At 33.2% G+C, this 11,660-nt stretch overlaps 1 protein-coding gene across 1 annotated transcript in view; it reads right to left on the reverse strand.

The window, feature by feature from the left end:
- LOC120359004 (cylicin-2-like) overlaps positions 1–9,178 on the reverse strand; it is a 35,107-nt gene extending 25,929 nt beyond the window's left edge. The window contains exons 1-2 of the mRNA XM_039455151.1: positions 8,735–9,178; positions 8,398–8,446 (exon numbers count right to left, since the gene is read on the reverse strand). The gene's annotated coding sequence lies outside the window, so the exon portion shown is untranslated. The remainder of the gene's footprint in view (positions 1–8,397; positions 8,447–8,734) is intronic.
- Positions 9,179–11,660: the final 2,482 nt, after the last annotated feature.

Raw genomic sequence — 11,660 nt, forward strand, 5'->3', positions numbered from 1 at the left:
CTAATATTTCTTTTATTAATAATATATTGAAAAAGCAATCAAATCAAGCATTCAATAATCACTTATCAATTTTACATTAGTATCATTTTTTTATAGCAAAATTTGAAGTGGTACGAGTTAGGGAATTTGAAAGAGTTTATAAAAATATCAATTTAATTTTTATAACAATTATAAATAGTTATATACAATAAATGTAAAATATTCTACAACAGACCTTCTTTTGTGAAAATATAAGAATCCAAAATAAAACCGCATAATTATATTATTATATAAATTGATGAAAAATTTACATCAGAGTTACCTGATTTTCTAAAATGCCGATAGCATGCACAACACAAACTAAAACATGTTGAATTTTTGTCTGTATTACTTATTTATTTTTTATTCTCACTAAATATTACTTATATGAAGTAAAAATGTCAAATATTGGAAAGGTACGCATAATTCAACTACTTTCCTACCTTCTCCCAGAGAAAGATGCTCTCGCAATTAATCCAGGTGATCTCAAAAATAAATCATTTATATAGAGTATAGCGTGTACCATATAAATAGCGCCGTAGAAATCGCTTTCCAAAGTTCCCTGAAACTATCTACGCCATAAATTGCTTTCTCGCCAAACACGATCCAACCCGAGATTACCTTATTTTCCTTAGAAGACAACGACACTTGCAAAATTGATTTACGTCAGTTTCGGAATGACCGAGTCAGATTCTTCACAGAACTGCCTCGCCGTTCTTCCGGGTTTAGCTTACGTCGCTCGACGACGTGCATCACGGAGATCAGCGAACGTTCCTCGCCGCGATCCCCGAGGACGGCACGTATCTTCCACCTCGCTAAAGCAGCGAGGCTGCTGGCTCTTGTCCCACGGATAGGAGACGTTAACGGTGCCCCCGTGAGCGAGATGGGCGCCCATTAAAACTAGGCTCCAGCGTTTAGTGCCGCTGACAAATGTGACGATCCTAGGCGCACCGCAACCGACTTGCCGCCGCGCTGCCGCCGGCTTAGTTAATTGTCGGCCGCAATTAAGAGACGTGCTTTATTGAACACGAGCCGACGACGAATCTCGCCGCACGCATGCCGCGCGCGGGATCATGGGAAAGGGTTATATTAAACGTCCGACCCGAAAAACGTAATACTTAAACCGCGTAAATCACAACGTTAATTAAGCCCGTCGCGAACGGAGCGACGCGTGGGGATTCATTTCATTCTCCTCGTCACCTCGGAGATCATCGCGGTGATCCTCCTCGTCTGGGAACATCGCGGATGACGTCTCGTCAGCTGGTAGCGATCGCGGGTGACAGGCGGAAGGGAGATGCCGAGATAAAGACGGCTGGGTCGGAACTTCCTCATGTATTTTCTAAACTCGCGAGATCGCGTCGTTGATTTTGTCCCACAGCTGACTGTAATAATGATGCGGTAATCGCGCGATGAAGACGTTGTAATATAATCCTCGACACACTTAAACGAGCAACGTCCAAGAAACATTTATAAGAAAGTCGCGAAACGTTTTCTTATTTGTTTAAGTAGCTGCTTGGAAAGAGACATGTAATTGCGCGTTTTTCGCCAATTAATTTTTAATTTAAATGTTCCAGAGAATATAATCTACTGTCAAATGAGTTTTACATTGCGGTAACGGGAACGAAATCTTCTTTTTTTTTTTCCGATTCATAACGATTCCAACATGTGGTTTTTCGAAAGCGTTTACCTTCGATGCGCTTCGGAATAATCTTTATGCTCGCCTCATCTACACAATGTGCTCTTGACATTGCGTACCGCACGAGATGAGAATTTCTAACGAAGATGCATTGCGCGGCGCATTTCACGTGGGAAAGGTAAATACATCGGCATCCTGCTGTAACCGATTCAACGTGTTCCATATTAACTTTTTTTTTCCACCAATGACAGTACTTGAGCATTCTTCCATCGTGCTTGGATAAATAGCTTCAATTGTTGATTTACACATTACTTTTGATCGTGAGATAAATCGGAACTAATTTTGTTTATTGAAGCATTGACAACTTTTCTCAAGATTGCGCAAAATACGGGCAATATACTCAATATATAAAGAAGATTATAATTATTACTTAATATACTCAATATACGGAAATAATTTAGATTTAAAAAAGTTGATAAATTAAAAGATATTAAAAAAGAAAAAAATTGAATAGAAGTATGAAAACAACATTACAACAAATTACATAAAATATGTTTCTTTTTACATTTTGTTGTTGAATTGGAATGTAATAATATACTATTTGCTAATCTAAATCAATATGTATTTTTGCTAATTATATTAGCAGAAAGTTACATACAATGTACATACGTGCGGTACATTATGAAGAATCATACAGATATTTAAGAATGCTACGCGAATGTTAAACTTTATAACATTTACACTGCAAAAAGTTTACAAACTCTTACTATTTTTTCGTGTCTCATGAAAAGTTGAATATCTCTGTGAAAAAAATCATGAATAGGTTACAAACATGTATTTTAAAGAGGTAAGATAGACCTGTAAATCTACGATTTCTATAACATTTGTTCCTAAATTACATAAAATCAAAAATATATATTTTTTTTTCAATTTTTGTTTTACATATTTTAAAGCTTTGTAGTTTAATAAAACATCATCGGATAAAATTTAATATAAAAGTAGGTTTTCTAAATCTTAAAATGCACTTTGTAAAAAATTAACACGAAAATTTTTCACAATTGGTACAAATCGTATCAATTTTTAAAAAAGATCATTTGAAAGTTTATGAAAGCCTACTTTAAAATAGAGCTCTATGTAAAGAGAGAAGCAAATACGGATTCCTAGCACTGTTTTCAGCACCACCATATTCGGACTATTCGAATTTCATCAATTTTCATAATATATACTTCATCAGCTTGAGACTTAAGACTTATATTTAATACAATTGTGTTGCAATTTCTTTATTTTCTTTTTGTGAATAAATTTCGTGATTGAGTGATGCTGACAATTGAAAATGTCATGCAAAAAGATAAATGATGTAACTATTTTTCTCTTCTCATTCAGCTTTAATCTTGAATATTCTAGCCATTAAGTGTCAACTATGCAAATAACCGCGGTTACAATGTAGTTGTTTCAATTAGGTAAATCATCAATCAGAAATTATGACATCGCTTGTTTCTTTAGAACTCTCTTAAAATACCTTGTAAATATTATCTGATGTTTCATCAATCTACAGCGTTACAAAATAAAATAAAACTATTGAATAATTACTAATTTTCGGCTTTTTGTAATTTAGGACAAAATGTCGTAGAGGCAAAATTAAAACAAATTTAAAGTTCTAGTTTTGCTCTTTAAAAATTTCTAGCTTTGTGCGTTTAAAAATTTCTAAACAATTTTTTTTTTCACCAAACGTATTATATTTAATTTTTTGTGATAAAGTTTTAAAAATTTCTTTTTCCAAACTTTTAGTCTACAGTGTATAGAATTATATGTAATCAATTAATCTTCTTTTACGCATGAAAATTATATTGATATCATAATTTTTACTGTGTACAGTCGTAACAAGATCTATGACAAGATTATTTATTCACGTAACAGTAAATAGCAATTACTTTCAGGTCATAGGATTTCTTTTTTAGCTTTGTGAAATTTTTGATTACTTGAAATGATTAAAATATATTTGCATAATCACGATAATTACATGAAAGTATATATAAAAAAAGTATATAATATTTCTAAACAAATTACTATAATTTTTGACACAATGTCATTATATCGTACCGGAACAGAAAGTTAATTGTAATTTTTACTGTTACATTTTCGTCGCATCATTTAGCGCGTCGCGTACATCATGAGACTTCCTACTTCATTAATTAAAGAATAATGTCACAACTGTTCGTACTTTTTCTTAATTAGGACGTACGCACCGCAAGATTTCTTGGTTACTTTGATGACGTAATTATGTTGAAGTCTACGCATTTACGGATAAAATTAGCTAAAATGTCAGATTGTTAAATAAAATTTAGTGCCCGCAACTCGCGTATATTTTTAACGAGTATGGTAAATTGTCATTGTGCCCGGTAAAAAGGATGGTCCGGCAAGATGGAGCTAGCCAGATAGGACGAAGACCTTTGCACGCGAGAAATAGATGGCTGCATACTTTAACGTATAAGCACGTTTTCAAGTGCATCTTAGACGAGCAGGTGATTATCCTCATGGAGCATGAGAAAGGCACTAAGATGCGGGTATCTCCAAATGCCTCTGCTCAGCAGTTTCTACGAGTGCTCGCGTGTTCGCTGTTTCTTAAGCGCAGATTGTGATATATCAATTGACTCGCCTAAAGTTAACTTTGTAACGAATGTAACGTAACGGATTTAATCATAAAAGTAATCTCAGTGAAACTTTGAAGTGGTATACTTTCATAAAAATTTTTCAGATTTAAAACAACTTAAAGAAACTTCGTATAATTTCTAAAATTTATGTATTTGTTGTTCTATTAAATAACACATTTGCATGGAAGGATATTACAAATAATAATACTGTAAACAACGATACTGATAAATAATGACCTCGTAAGCGAAAAATTCGATCTCGGAATTATTTTTAGTGGAAAGATTTCGATGGAAGGGAGGAGGGGGGGGGAATCGCAGTTTTTAATCACTGAAGGCATACACGTAATTTAATTTTTATCTCGTCAAAGTGCAGTGATAGTCGCGCTTTCAAATAAAATTGCTGATTTAACGTCTCCGGTAGTTGAGGTGGGCACATAAATGTTCGCCGTGCGTAACGAAAAGTTTCGTTAGGCGAGACGCCGTTAATTATACCCGATTATTCTGCATTTGTGTACTGCACGTGAAAGAGAGGTTCCACAGGATTCGACGAACCGCGCGTAAATCGTGGGTTTAATTGCGCGACGCGCGCGTAATTTAGCCGTGCCGCTGCATTTAAGCGATGTACCTTGTACCGCGCAAGGACGGACCGTTTTTTTTTTCCAGATATTCGATAAGTTGTACACACATCGCGGGTGGCGAAAGACATTCCAGAGATAAAAGAATTAGTCTTTTAAAACTGAACAAGCGAGGCGAGTACGTGGGAGTACTAAAGAAGGGACCAATGACGGTTATAATAAGAAATAAAATCGAATTAAATAGCAGTTAGACAGCGAGTTAAGAAATATAAATTTATTTCCTGAAATAAATTATATGTGTGTGTTTATATGTGTATGATTTGTTTTTGTAATTTTAAATTAATACTTTAAATCGAGGCCAAAAATACCAATCTTTCATTTATTATTTTTAAATAAAAATAACGAAGAAAGAGAGAGAGAGAAAACTTTGTAACACTTTAACTCTACTAGAGCGAGAAAATTGCAGGAAAAACTGTCTCAATGGGTGTGTTTGCGCTACCGAGAGCTCCCTTGCCTTCGAGCACGAAAACAATTTGCATCGTTATACATGCACACGCTTTTAACGCACGCAAATAACAAGCTACGGCGCTTTAATAAGCGCCGAAGTGCAGATAGAGCGACGAGATACAAGCGAAACGATCGAGCGGAAAGGCTCGAAACCGCTGCCGCCGCCGCCGCCGCTACCGCGGCTTCGCGAAAGGTTAAACGGGAAGAAAGAAGGAAGGAAAGAAAATAAAATGTCCGAGAGATCGTTCCTCTCTGGCCGCATAATCTGATGCCGTTCGCGCGCGATTACGCCATTCTGAGAGCTGCGTTTAATATCGGAGGACGTGGCTCGAGATCTCGCGTACTACCGCGAATTTCCCTCGAACGTTCGTACGTGCCTCATTGGCCCGCTGCATCGTTGCGCAAGCCTGTCTTCGATTAATATCCCTCAAACTACAATCTACGAAGTCGATCGAGCTGATCCCGTTACTTTCGAAAATAAAACGTTATAACGTTTTCCTGGGTTTTTTTTCTTCTTGCATCCTGTGATTTTAATTAAGTCCTTCAAAGATTCCGACATTTATTACGACTTCATTTATTTCATTCGTTTTGCGGTTTGTCATTTTTATTTTTCTATTGTATTTATGGTGATTGATATTGGAACAGATCATATCTTTTACGTTTTGTTTTAATTTAAAAATAATATGATTTATGATATTTTAATACGTCCAAAGAAAAGTTTCTTCGATTAAAAAAGTACTTGTTTGAATCAAAGAAATTTTGTGCATTGCTTAACGATTAAAGAAAAATTTCTTAAAGAATTTTGAATATATAAAAAATAATTTTATATATAAAATACAAAAGTTTCTAATCTAATTGTTATAAAAATTAATTAAATTGCTTTTTAATTAAACATTCAAACAAAAGATGTAAAAGTTTTTTTTACTATTAAAATTTATAAAAAGATAGATTATTTTTTCATATTACTTGAATAAATATAATTCGTCAATGTTATAAAAATGATAATGTAAAAGAATAGATTACCGTGAACTGTAAATACCAAAGCGATAAGAAAGACTAATTGTCGTGTACATGATTGCTGAAATATGTTACAAATAACGGAAATGTTTATCAGTAGTCTTTTTATAATCCCTTTATCAAATTTATCTGACAAAATCTATCAATTTCAAGTTAAAGAATTTTTAAGTTGCAAAAATATTTTTATTTTTACATTGACATTTATTCACACAGGAACTGACAATCTTTTCAATTCGAAATAAGATTGAACATTTCAGATGTTAATAATTATCGTATGTTGCTTAATCTCTATAATAAATGAAATATGTGTATTTTATGACAATTAAAAATACATTTTTATAACAAATTGGTAATTTTTTATATTAAATACACTTCATATTTTTTCACATAATCAAATGTTTTTTCAACATGTTATAAAAAAAATTTAATCCATGTGTGATTTGTAATTATACATGAGATAGGTTTGATGCCGCTTTTATCTGTTAATAATCTGTAAATAACCATTTTATATTATAATTAAGAAAAAATTGCTTAATTAATATTTGTCTGTTGAAAAGCAAAATTGTGAGCAAGGAAAGAAGGAAAATACTGTTAAAAATTCTAAAAAAATACAAAATGTGAAAAATTTATTAAACGTGCTAATTTATCAGATTTTGTATTATTACACATGTATTCTGTGAATTTCAATATATTTATTATTCAAAATACACATATAATTTATTATTTATTTTATAAGCGTAATAATATCTTTGATCAAAAATAATAAAGATATAATTTAATAAGACGCTCTTAACTTTGGGAAAAAATTTTAATTAAATGCGTGTACTTCGAATAAATTTGATTACTTTTTACGAACTTTTAAATATGTTATAAATACACTGAACTTTAGTAACAATCTAAAGTACAGAAATGAAAATTGTAACGCAAATGGAGAAAATCTAAAGCCCACATTTTCATTGAAACTGTGTCTACATTTTCATTTCAAATTTCGAATCTCACTGATGTAGATGAGAAATAAAAAATGACATGATTTCCGAAAGGATAATAGATTTCTCGTATAATTATATTAGAATGAATATTTTATACATTTAAGCGAACAATTTGAACTTTGATAGCTACATTTTTTGTCATTATATATTGAATATAATATACTTGCAAATATATTTTAATGTATCAAAAATAATAAATTTCTAATAGTAACTAGTTTTAATTAAATTTCTAATAGTAATTATTTTTTAAAATCAAGTATTTAAATTTTTGCAAAATAAATCACTTTAAAATAACTTTAAAATAAGTGCTAAAATTTTTTTTATTCCGCAAATAACTTTTATTGGATTATACGTCATATAACTTTAACTGGTATAAAAATCAATTATCCATATATGAATAGACTATAAAAGTTTAGACTTAAATTAACACATCAGGACAAACAATTTTACTTATTGATGCAGAAAATATGAATTTGTTAAACAGCTTATATGCATTATTTGTTAAATAGATGCTAATTAAAATATTGCATTTCTTTATTTCTGATTGTAATATTTGCATACTGAAAAGCATATGTATACATTGCATTAATTTATATTATATTTGATCCTGGACGACAATATTTGGGAAGAGGAAAGATAGAAAAATAAAATAAAGTATTCGTTATTTTATAATAAATATTGCTAATTTTTTTATATTGTCAATATTATCAATTATTTATATATTTATATTATTTATTATTTATTTATTTATTCCTTTTATTTTTACTTCATTTTATATATACGTGATTATTTTATTTATACTATACTTTCTTTTTACTTTTTTATATAACAAATGCATACAAATTTATTTATGTGATACAAGAATTAAAGCGTAATCTGTTCCATTTTAAGGCAATAGGTCTATGAAATGTAATGATTTTATCGTACTTCGATATAAATATGCTTTCATTATATTTAAAGTAATTGTCGCAGATCTATTACCTCAGTTATAAACAATCACTCACCGATCGATGCGCAACAGCGGAGTTATTCTCCAACGTCGCTTTAATGGTTCTGTAACAAACAAATGTAAAATCCAAATTAAAGCAGAACAGAAAAGGCGTTTAATATTAAAAAAAAACAATTACTGCGTATAATTTTTATATGTTCCTTAAGTGAACGTTTAATCATTAGAATAATCATGTAATTTTTTAGAATACTTTATCTATTAGATAGAAGGTTCTATAGAATTTCATAACTGAAAAAATTTTCTTTTTCTAATTTTTATTTTCGGAATATTCAATTAAAAAATGATCAACACTTTCGCGCGTAAGATATAATAAAAAAATTAATTATATTTACCACATGTTGCTCCGCCGACACCCGACGTCTCCTTCTTCTCTCAGATTGTCGGATTTTCAACATCGAAGGCACAATATTTTTTCTCGATACAACACTCGCGAAAGCAGATTATAATGATACTTTGCACTACACTCTCGAAATCGAAACTAAAAGATGCAATAACGCGAGATCTTATTAGAGAAAATATCTAATAAACACTTCAATAAATGTTTAATTCGTTCGCCAGGGTTGGTACGCGTAAGCAGATTTAACAAATGATACGAGAGCTGTTAATGATACGAGAATTCGATGCGACGCAAGCAAGTTTCCCTAACGGAATAAAATCATTGAGACTGTTAGCTGAGGCGTACACTGCTAACTGACGAATGGGCCATCGACCGCGGCGCAAGGTCAACGTTCGACAAGGATACGACGCACGTGCCGTCTAGACGCTCAGACGCTTCCCCCACTACCCTCACTACTCACGTTAAGTAGGCGACGCGACGTGTCGCTCGGCGCGTGGCGAATCGGCTATCTCCGCCGCCGTTCGGCAATCGTCGTTGAGCTGCCGCTACGCTAGCGCCGCCGCGGCGCTAGTGCCACCACTGCCACCATGGCTGTCGCACATAGACGTAGAATGAATAGACTGCGCATTTGGCTGAAAAGTTGTTCTCACTTTAGAAAGACAATCTATTTTGAACAGCATCTTTTTCTCTGTCTCTTTCCTTCAACATTAGTTGTCTCTTTCTAACGTGAGGACATTTTCTCACGTGGGCAGAAGAGGGAAGGCGCAGTCTATTTTCTACGTTTATGCTGTCGCCGCGGGCGTCATTGTTACCAACGGTATCATCGCCGTACTGCGCCATGTTTGTGTACCGCTTCGCCGGTTGTCGGACGTTACAACAAAGCGTCTTCGTGCTTCTCGCTTGCCCCAAACCCGAATTGTGTACAAATACGGTCAAGAGAGTGTCGATGTGATTACGGACGAGTATTCCGATACACAATAAGTCGCAGTGCCGCACGCAGAAGTGATCGTTCTCGTTCGTGATCGCGAGTATCGTGTGTGCTTGTGGCGTAGCTCCAAGCTCATGCGCAAACGTGTTCGTGGAATAGAATGCTTGATCCACGCAGTAGAATATCGCGAATGTCAAGTGAACCGTTACTAGTCGTCGTGCGATTATGTTGAGTACAAGATTTACAATCGGGAGTAAGTTTGTCTCGTTTCTATCTACACGTGCATCCATTCGAACGACTCTCGCCGCTGTCTCCGGTGACATGATGCATTGCCCGCTCATTCCTTTTCGCAATTGATACTTGTTGATACTCTCGCGCGCGTTTCGTCTTTTATTCGCGTTCGCATTCATGTGTAATTTATTGTATGCTTGGAAGTCGCTGACTCGCGTAAAGAGACGCGATCTCTCGCTAACGCGTTGACTTTGCAGTCGCGACTGTGTCTCTTGATTATCCGCATAATATCGAGAACCGAATAAAGTATCGGGTGATCATGTGTACTGCGTACGGTTCAGAACAGAACGAGATGTCAGTAGACGTTCAGCCAAAAGGACAGCATCTGTAAAGCAACTTGGTAAATATTTTATTAATTATTGTATTTCTGCGTTCTTGCATATACATATATTTTTGTAATTTAAGTGTAAAGGTCTCTTTAGACGATCTATAATTTGCGACAGAATTCGAGATAGAATTTATAATTTTACATAGAAAACATGTGATCCAACAAGACGAATGAAATATGCACAGTGTATAAATACTCGTAAATTGTTAATGACAATCTATTTTGGCTGCGTACCAAAATTCACTGCTAGTACTGAAAATCTATAGTATATGTGACATGAACTTTAGATTTTTAGTACTAGTAATGTATATCGGAATGCAGCCTGTCATATTTGATCATCTTCATGACCATATCTTGATTTTAGGGGCAAGTTATTGGTTTATATTTTACTCGTGAATTGTAAATGACATAATCCACTGTGGCTGCATACCGAAATTCACTGCTAGTACTGAAAATCTATAGTGTACATGACATGAACTTGAGATTTTCAATACTAGCAGTGTATATTGGAACGCGGCCTGCCAAAAATGTCATATTTGATAAGCTACATGATCATATCTTAGTTTGAGGGGCAAGTTATTTGTTTATTAAATTGAATATAAAAAATATCCTTGCCTATAGTAGTTAAATCTATGAATTAACAAAAATAAACATGCTTATGCCGATACATTAGAAAAGATTCTTTTTAAACTAAAATGTTGCTTAATCTTTTTGTGCCTGACTTTTCTAGAAATAATTAGCATCTAATTCATGACTTACTAGAGATTTTCAGGGTTGCTGATTATAAATTTATTAAAATTTAAAAATTTGGAATGACAGGTTTAATATAGCAAATCAAAATATTATTCAAATCCAACAAATTTTAATATTTTTATTTGCCATATTGAGTTTTGAAAGTTTGATTACAGATGCATAATCAGTGACTCCAAAAACCTTTGAAGCAGGTCCAGCAAACTGTGACTCGTTAGCTGTTCTTCTCCAGGAACTGTTTGAATTCCCTGTGGAGTGTTCTCTAGTTATCATTTTATCTTTATTATTTACTATATGTTAGACAAGATTAAATGACATCTGGGAGACACTTAGGAAAGAATCCGAACGTACACCTGGAGATGAACAGTTCATAAGCCAGTTTATCAGGCTAGCTTTGGAATATGAGTTTATTAAAATCTAAAAAAATTTTACATTTTGGTCTGTCACCGACTATTTTAAAAGTACATAGCAGTTTTTTTTACAAATAGTTTTTACATTGATCTTCAAAATAAACCCAAATGGCAGTTCAATAATAAATAATATTTTATTTATGAATAAATGTATTTATTATATTTTCAGAATTTGGAAAGGGAATGCAGTAGCATCAGCAGCAACAACACCTAG

The sequence above is a fragment of the Solenopsis invicta genome, chromosome 1 (genome assembly GCF_016802725.1).
Source record: "Solenopsis invicta isolate M01_SB chromosome 1, UNIL_Sinv_3.0, whole genome shotgun sequence".
In the NCBI taxonomy this organism is placed as follows: domain Eukaryota; kingdom Metazoa; phylum Arthropoda; class Insecta; order Hymenoptera; family Formicidae; genus Solenopsis; species Solenopsis invicta.